Here is an 8,273-nt window from a genome sequence, read left to right on the forward strand (position 1 = left end):
ATGGATGGCACTGGGGTCAGTGTGGGTTTAGTGTGTGTGAGACATAGTTGCTGCTTGATGGAGAATAAAACTTATGCATGCATTAATGTCTCCTCCTTTCTTTCTGTGTGCAGCTGCTTCTGGCTGAGTGGCCATCCAACTTTGAGGCCATGGGCAATGTGGAGCTCAGGTAAGGCCCCTGCTGCAGCTGGAAGTCAAGCAAAATATTACAAGTTCAAGGACTGACTTGATTAGTATCCAAAACCAATGTCTTTGTGTTTTTCAGCAGGAGGGAGGAGCTGAGTGAGAGGACCATTTGAGACCAGGTGAGCAAGAGCCACATTGTAGTGTTTCTACACTTATGCATGCACTAATTTTAGTCCGTGTGTGTTGTAGGTGTATGTGGGGTGGAGCCAGTGAAGGTGCTGCTGGTGAGGATAGAGCGCCATCCTGTGGGAGTGAGGGACACACCGTGGCTGTTGTGTGTTGTCAGAGCTCTTTGTGGTAAGTGGATTAGAAAAAAATCAAGGGCTGTTTCAAAGGTGGTTTGTGTGCTGATGCTTCCTGTTTGTGTTTCTCTTGCAGGATGGCAGAGCTTATTTGGAGGGTCATGAGAGACCAGGTGAGATGTTGCCTGTTGGTTAACATTGTTTAGTATTTCTACACATGCATGCATTAATTTTTGTGTGTGTGTGTGTTAGTGAGAGAGAGAGAGAGAGTGCTAGGGTGAGTGTTGGAAGTGCAGGCCTGTCTTCAGCTCAGTTTAGATGGGCTTTGTTCTGTATCCAGGTGCATTGGAGTTTGGGTCTGGCTGAGTATTGTCAGGGCTCAGTTCAAAGGATTCAAAGGATTCAAAGGCTTTTATTGTCAATTCACCATATGTCAGACATACAGGGGAATCGAAATGTTGTTTCTTCTCTCAACAATGTGTGTTTTACAATATAAATAAACAATTTAAATAAAACCAGCTAAATAAACAAACTTTCACTACAATATAAATATATAGTAAAGAAATATATGGAAAACAAATATATATATATATATATATATATATATATATATATATATATATATATATATATATATATATATATATGTATACATATAAATATGAATATGAAAATTGCAGATTGCTGAATAGTGCAAATGGTTATGTGCAAGTTGGCCAAAAGATTGTCTTTGTCAGTTGTGGATGGATTCAGTGTGTGTGAAAAGCATTGAGGTCGGTGTAGGTTTAGAGTGTTTGTTCTTGTGTCAGTATTGTCTGTAGGTGGAAGCATATACAGTCCATGACAAAGGTCTTGTCACTCATCCAAGTTGTAGAAAAAACAAATAATAACTTGACTGGAATCAGAAATAGCTTATATGAAAGGCAAAGCTCTTTAGATTATGCCTGTTATACCAAAATAAAGTTTTGTATCATTCATTGAGTTTTACCATTTAATTAGGACAGAAAGGTCAGATTGTGCTTGGACAAAAGTCTTGTCGCATACAAAAATAATGTGCTTTACAAATTATTCTTTATTTTGAATACACAAACATGTTACAATAACATCAGAACATAAAGTCATGGTGCCTTGGAAAAAAGAATTAATATCATGTATGACTCCCATGAGCTTGGAGGACTGCATCCATACGTCTCGGCAATGACTCAAATAGCTTATTGATAAAGTCATCTGGAATGGCAAAGAAAACAGTCTTGCAGGACTCCCACAGTTCATCCTCCAAGCCTCCTTCTTCATCTTACCCCAGACATGCTCAATCATGTTCATGTCTGGTGACTGGGCTGGCCAATCCTGGAGCACCTTGACCTGCTTCACTTTCAGGAACTTTGATGAGAAGGAGTGCCATCCTGCTGGAGAATTTGCCCTCTCTTGTGATTTGGAATGTGATGGGCAGCAAGAATTTCTTGATAGTTCAGGCTGTTGATGTTGCCATCCACTCTGCAGATCTCTTGCACACCCTTACTGGATGTAATCCCAAACCATGATTTTTCCTCCACCAAACTTGACTGTTTTCTGGTTGAATCTTGGGTCCATGCGGGTTCCAACAGATCTTCTGCAGTATTTGCAGCTATTGGGATGCAGTTAAAGGATAATTCATCAGAAAAATCAACTTTCTGCAACTTTTCCACTGTCCATCCTTTCTGCAAGGTATATGACTTTTCTTTGTTTAGAGTCATCTGTGAGGATTGCCAGAGAGTAAATGTAGTTGTAATAATTTTAGTTTTAGGTCAATTTTTAGACAAATAGTTGATATGTAGATGAAACGGTGCAGGCTGTGCTGTGTGGATGTCAGATTCTCAGGCTTTAAACTGTGAGGTGTTAGATGCACCACTTAGACTTGATAGAGTTTTAAAAACTCTGTTCTTTTCTTGTTTAAACAGACCAAACCTATGTTAGAGAGCTGTATGTTTTGGCTGTTGGCCTGTGGTGTCTGGGTGCCATAGTGTAAGAGTTTAAACTGTGAGCTGTTGGATGCAATAGTAAGACTTATAGGTAACCATTAGCTGTACCACTTTGACTTTAGACATGAATTAAATAAGTAGATGTGTGTAATAGTTGGCTTTATATGTCTGACTTGTTTGGTATGACCACATGTATGTTAGAGTTTGGCACTGTGACTTTTAGACTGTGGTGTGTGGACGCCAGGCTGAGTTTAAACCCAGATGTGACAGAGTGACAGATGTTCAGTGTTTTTACACATATCCATTAATGTCTCTCTCTTTCCAGGTGCATGTGGCTGAGTGGGGCTCCAAATTGAATGAGGCCATATCCAGGGTGGAGCTCAGGTACGCCCCCTGCTGAATGTGGAAGTGTAGCAGAATGTTTCAAATAGGTTTGACTGTTTGTACCTGGATCTGATGTAGAGTGTGTTTGTCCTGTGCAGGATGGAGGAGCTGATCCAGAGGACCATGAGAAACAAGGTGAGAGAGAGCATGTTGGTCAGTGTTTCTACAGATATGCATGCATTCATTTCTCTGTGTGAGTGAGTTTAGATTCTTTGTGCTTGTGTCAGTGTCGTCTGTAGGTGGAAACACATATACAGTTGTGATCTGGACATCAAGCCCATCAGCAGGTAGTGTTGGAAGCACAGGCTGTGTTGTGTAGTTTAGTGTTGTCAGGCTTAGTTGTGGGTATTTGTCACTATGTGGATGGCACTGGGGTCAGTGTGGGTTTAGTGTGTGTGAGACATAGTTGCTGCTTGATGCAGTTTTGATCTGGACACAACTGTGTATATGTGGAAGCCTATGGGCAGATAGTGTTGGAAGCATGGGTTGAAGTGTGTAGCTCTGTGTTATGTATGTGGTTGTGGCCGGGCTGAGTTGTGAGTAGTTGTCAATGTGTGGAGGTCACATAGATCACTGCAGGTTTAGTGTGTGTGTGTTAGATGTAGCTGGCTCTTGATGTAGAAGCTGCCAATAGTTGTGTATTGTTGATGGAGCTGTGTGGCTCGGTGTTTAGGTACTGTGCTTGGGCCTGTAGGTGTGAGTCTGTGTGTGGCTGTGTTTAACAGGTTCTGGTGGAGTCGGGCTCCAATTGTGGCGTGGGTCTGCAGGCTTGTCTTGATGAAGATTGGCATGAAGGTCATGGAGGAGGTCACAGTCAAATTGGAGCTCAGGTAGGCCTCCTGCTGCATCTGGAGGTTTTGCAAAATGTTTGAAAATGCAAGGTTAGACTTTCTTTCTTTCTTTCTTTCTTCCTTTCTTCCTTCCTTCCTTCCTGTGGTTCTTGTTTAGTTTCTTTGTGCATTGTGCAGGATGGAGCAGCTGATGGAGAGGACCACGAGAGACAAGCATGTTGGTCAACATCGCTCAGTCTTTTTTTTTTTTTTTTTTACACTTTACATTTCCGGGTTCATGTGTGTCTCACTGTCTCTGTTTCTGTGTTGAATTCAGGTAGCGTCGGGTCAGAGGCAGTTGGTGTGTGTCCTGGGACATGAAGAGGAAGAATTGCATCTGGGGTTGTGGAGGGTGATTACAAATTAAAGGCTTGATTTGTACCCAGTGGCAGTTGTCTGCTTGTTGGCTTTGCTTATTTTGCAATGCACCAACTGATTTTGAGACTGTGCCGTGTTTAATCTTGGTGACTGGCTCCACACTTTAGGTTAACATTTCAGCCTTAGGTCAATTTTTAGACAAATAGTTGATATGCAGATGAAACAGTGCAGGCTGTGCTGTGTGGATGTCAGATTCTCAGGCTTTAAACTGTGAGGTGTTAGATGCACCACTTAGACTTGATAGAGTTTTAAAAACTCTGTCCTTTTCTTGTTTAAACAGACCAAACCTATGTTAGAGAGCTGTATGTTTTGGCTGTTGGCCTGTGGTGTCTGGGTGCCATAGTGTAAGAGTTTAAACTGTGAGCTGTTGGATGCAATAGTAAGAATCATGGGTAACCATTAGCTGTACCACTTTGACTTTAGACATGAATTAAATAAGTAGATGTGTGTAATAGTTGGCTTTATATGTCTGACTTGTTTGGTATGACCACATGTATGTTAGAGTTTGGCACTGTGACTTTTAGACTGTGGTGTGTGGACGCCAGGCTGAGTTTAAACCCAGATGTGATAGAGTGACAGATGTTCAGTGTTTTTACACATATCCATTAATGTCTCTCTCTTTCCAGGTGTATGTGGCTGAGTGGGGCTCTGGCTTGGATGAGGCCATATCCAGGGTGGAGCTCAGGTACGCCCCCTGCTGAATGTGGAAGTGTAGCAGAATGTTTCAAATAGGTTTGACTGTTTGTACCTGGATCTGATGTAGAGTGTGTTTGTCCTGTGCAGGATGGAGGAGCTGATCCAGAGGACCATGAGAAACAAGGTGAGAGAGAGCATGTTGGTCAGTGTTTCTACAGATATGCATGCATTCATTTCTCTGTGTGTGTCTGAGTGTGTGAGCATACACAACACATACAGCTGTTACGTGCCTGGATGGCCTGTGTGTGTGTTTTTTTCCTCTTTCTCCTCCCCTGCCCTGCTTCACAGTGTTCCAGGTGCAGATTGCCTTTTTCCTCTGGTGGCATCAGGCAGTAGAGTAAGTGTGGTGGGTGTTTGTGGACAGGTGAGTTTGGGGGACCCTGTACATTTAGCAGCATGTAGGAATTATTGTTGTATAAACACACTAGGGTTATTGGTTGGTGCCACCCCCCTGTATTTTCTTTTCTTTATCTTTTTAACGAGCTCAGCCAGGTCTTTTGTTTCCTTTGTTTTCTCAGGTAGTCAGTAATCTAGGCCTGGTTTTATTGGAACTTTTTTTGTTTTGTTTGGCACAACCACTGGTCCACATCTCCCCCACTTTTTCCATTTTGTTCCATTTTGATGTTTTCAAATAAACTAACTGTAATGATGCCACCTACACTGACTCTGTTCATTTGCTTTGGTTGCTTGTGTTACAGACCTGAAATCCCGAGCTTCCACCAACTAAGGTTGGAACACAAGTGGGGTCTCCTCAGGGATACTTTTTCCCAGGGTCAATACAAACCAACCAAAGAATTTTGAAGAGTCCTTGTAGTTTGGTATTTGTGTAAGAAGGATGTTTGACTTGCAGGACTTCATTGATAATCCTTGCATTGAAAAAGTTGATTCATGTACTAAAGATGATTTGCTTTGTATAACAGCTCATTATGGCATCCCTGTCCAGAAAACTAGTCTTAAAAAGGAAATTCAAAACACAATAGTGGAAAAACTTGCTGAGTTGAAGGTTCTGCTTGTTCCTATTAACCCTGTTTCAGCTGAGTTAGGGGAGGAAGTTGTTGGTCCAAGTGTTTCCTCTCTTTCTGATGGTAAAAGGGAACAGGCTGTACATGATACACCCCGAGGTGCTAGGATTGAGAGTGAAGCTGTTCCAGCCACTTTTCCTCGCTTTGACCCTTTTTCCCCAGGGTCGTCTGACTCCAGTTCAGATGCAAGGATCAAGGTCAGAATCGCTCGTCTCCAGCTGGAAGCACAGGAAAAGGAGAGGGTACGTAGAGCGGATTATGACCTTAGACTACAAGTTTGCAAGTTGGAGATAGAGGCTGAAAAAGAGATTAAGTTACGCCAGCTTGAATTGGAGGCCATGAAAATTTCGTGCAGATTTCACAAGGGTCTGACAATTCTGTATCTCCACTGGTCCTGACAAAGCCAAGCTTTGATGTGAGTAGGAATATATCCTTGGTGCCCACATTTTGGGAGGTGGAGGTTGACTCCTGTTTTACAGCATTTGAGAGGATTGCTACAGCACTAAAGTGGCCTGAGGAGATGTGGCCTGTCCTGCTTCATTGCAAGCTCATAGGTAAGACACAGGAGGTTGTGTCTTCCTTGTCGTTAACAGATAGCTTGTGTTATAATGTGCTTAAAGAATCCATACTGCGTGCTTATGAGCTGGTGATAAAATGTGTTTTTATCTTCTCGCCCAGACAAAGTTCCTATGTCACGCCCAGCGGGGTCTAGTTCTGGTCACCCTCCTGTTGAAAAGGTTGAAAAGGCTAGGGGTCCATGGTCACCTCCCCGTGTACATCCTGAGTGCTTCTACTGTCAGAAAAAGGCTCACTTGATAGCTGATTGCCTATCACTAAAGCATAAACAACCCTCTAATCTCCAACAACATAAGGCTGTCGGACTTCCACGTCCAGACAGCAGTTGAGGACAACAAGCCTGACCCCTGTTTTAAGCCTTTCATTTCTGAGGGCTTTGTTTCATTAAGTGGGGATCCAAAAGATCAGCAGCCAGTAAAAATCCTGACACACAGGTGGATCCCAGTCCATTATCCATGAAGGCATTTTATCTTTGTCACCTATGTCATATTGTGGCTTGAGTGCAGCTGTTCAGGGTGTGGGGATGAAATTTGTCTCTGCTCCATTGCATAATATACATCTTCAGTCTCCTCTGGTCAGTGGGCTCTTTAAAGTTGCAGTCCTTCCAGCTTTACCAGTAAAAGGGATTGACTTTATTTTGTGGAATGATTTAGCTGGGGGTAAGGTTGTGCCTGATTGATTCAAGCCCAGGGACAGACATTGCCCAAGAATACCCTGAGATCTTCCCAGCATGTGTGGTTACCAGGGCCCCATCGAGGAATAATGACCTTGACCCGTCTGATTCTTTCTTAGTCACAGGGCAGTCCCCTGACAGCCACTTTACTGAGGCTGAGAGCCAGCCTGATCAGTCAGTGTCACCTCTCTCCACCTGAAAAGAGTTTATTTCAGCCCAAAACACTGATATAACTCTCTCAAAATGTCTCTCTTCTGTTGTTGAGCAGGAAGAGGCTCAGAAAAAGAAAGTGGCTTATCTTCTTGACGGTGGCTTGTTGATGCGTCGCTGGGCTGGTGAGGACTGGAGCGTGACCTTACAGGTTGTTGTCCCTACAGTCTACCACACACAGGTACTCTCTTTAGCTCATGACCACTCTTGGTCAGGACACATGGGCATTACAAAAATTTATCACAGAGTCCTTAAATATTTCTTTTGGCCAGGACTCAAGTCTGATGTTGTTAACTATTGTCGTTCCTGCCATGTATACCAGGTTGTTGGCAAACCAAACCAGGTGATCCCCCTGCTCCCTTGCATCCCATTCCAGTGACAGGTGAGCCGTTTGATAAAGTCCTCACTGATTGTGTGGGTCCACTGCCAAAAACTAAAGCTGAGAATCAACCATTATTATCATTTTTTTAAATTGTTTTTTTATTGTTTTTTTTTTTTTTTTTTTTTTTTGTTCCTTTGTGTTCAGCAGGTGCCTGCATCTGGCTGAGTGGGACAGAGCTGATCCAGAGGACCCTTTGAGACCAGGTGCATGAAGGCCACATTGTGCAGTGTTTCTACCAGTATGCATGCATCCATGACTGAGTGAGAGAATGTTTGTATTAAAATCAGAAAGAAGGAAGTGCCTGCTTTTGTCTTTAATGCACTTTAGATGGGACTTAGATTAGTTGGGGGGGCACTGGGGTCCAACTAGGTTTAGAGTAGGGGTGTGCCCGATTCATCGATTCATAGATTAATCGTGACGCGACACTTGACGATTCAGAATCGATCCATAAATGTTCAAAAATCGATTCTTTTAATAACGGAAGGAAAATGCTGCGGTCGGAACGAAAAAAAAGTAGCGCGTGCCCCCCGGACATATTATAGGGCCCTATGATTTCCGCGATCACTGAATCGCGGAATTGGATTAAAACCTATTAATTTATTAAATCTGAATCTATTTTTAACGCGGAATATCGCGGAATTTGACATAATTTGAGCGCAATGCTGTTTTCGTGTGGAAGAGGAACGTGTGTCAGGGGAAAACTGCACGGAGGGAAGCAAATCTGGGTGGCACAACA

General features: G+C 42.9%; 1 long non-coding RNA gene across 1 annotated transcript; it reads left to right on the forward strand.

The window, feature by feature from the left end:
• The first annotated feature begins 2,865 nt into the window (after positions 1–2,865).
• On the forward strand, positions 2,866–5,939 carry LOC121201075. The gene is made up of 3 exons (XR_005896595.1): positions 2,866–2,905; positions 4,963–5,011; positions 5,859–5,939. It is a non-coding gene; the product is annotated as an uncharacterized LOC121201075 (long non-coding RNA).
• Positions 5,940–8,273: the final 2,334 nt, after the last annotated feature.

The sequence above is a fragment of the Toxotes jaculatrix genome, chromosome 21 (assembly GCF_017976425.1).
Source record: "Toxotes jaculatrix isolate fToxJac2 chromosome 21, fToxJac2.pri, whole genome shotgun sequence".
NCBI classification, from domain to species: domain Eukaryota; kingdom Metazoa; phylum Chordata; class Actinopteri; family Toxotidae; genus Toxotes; species Toxotes jaculatrix.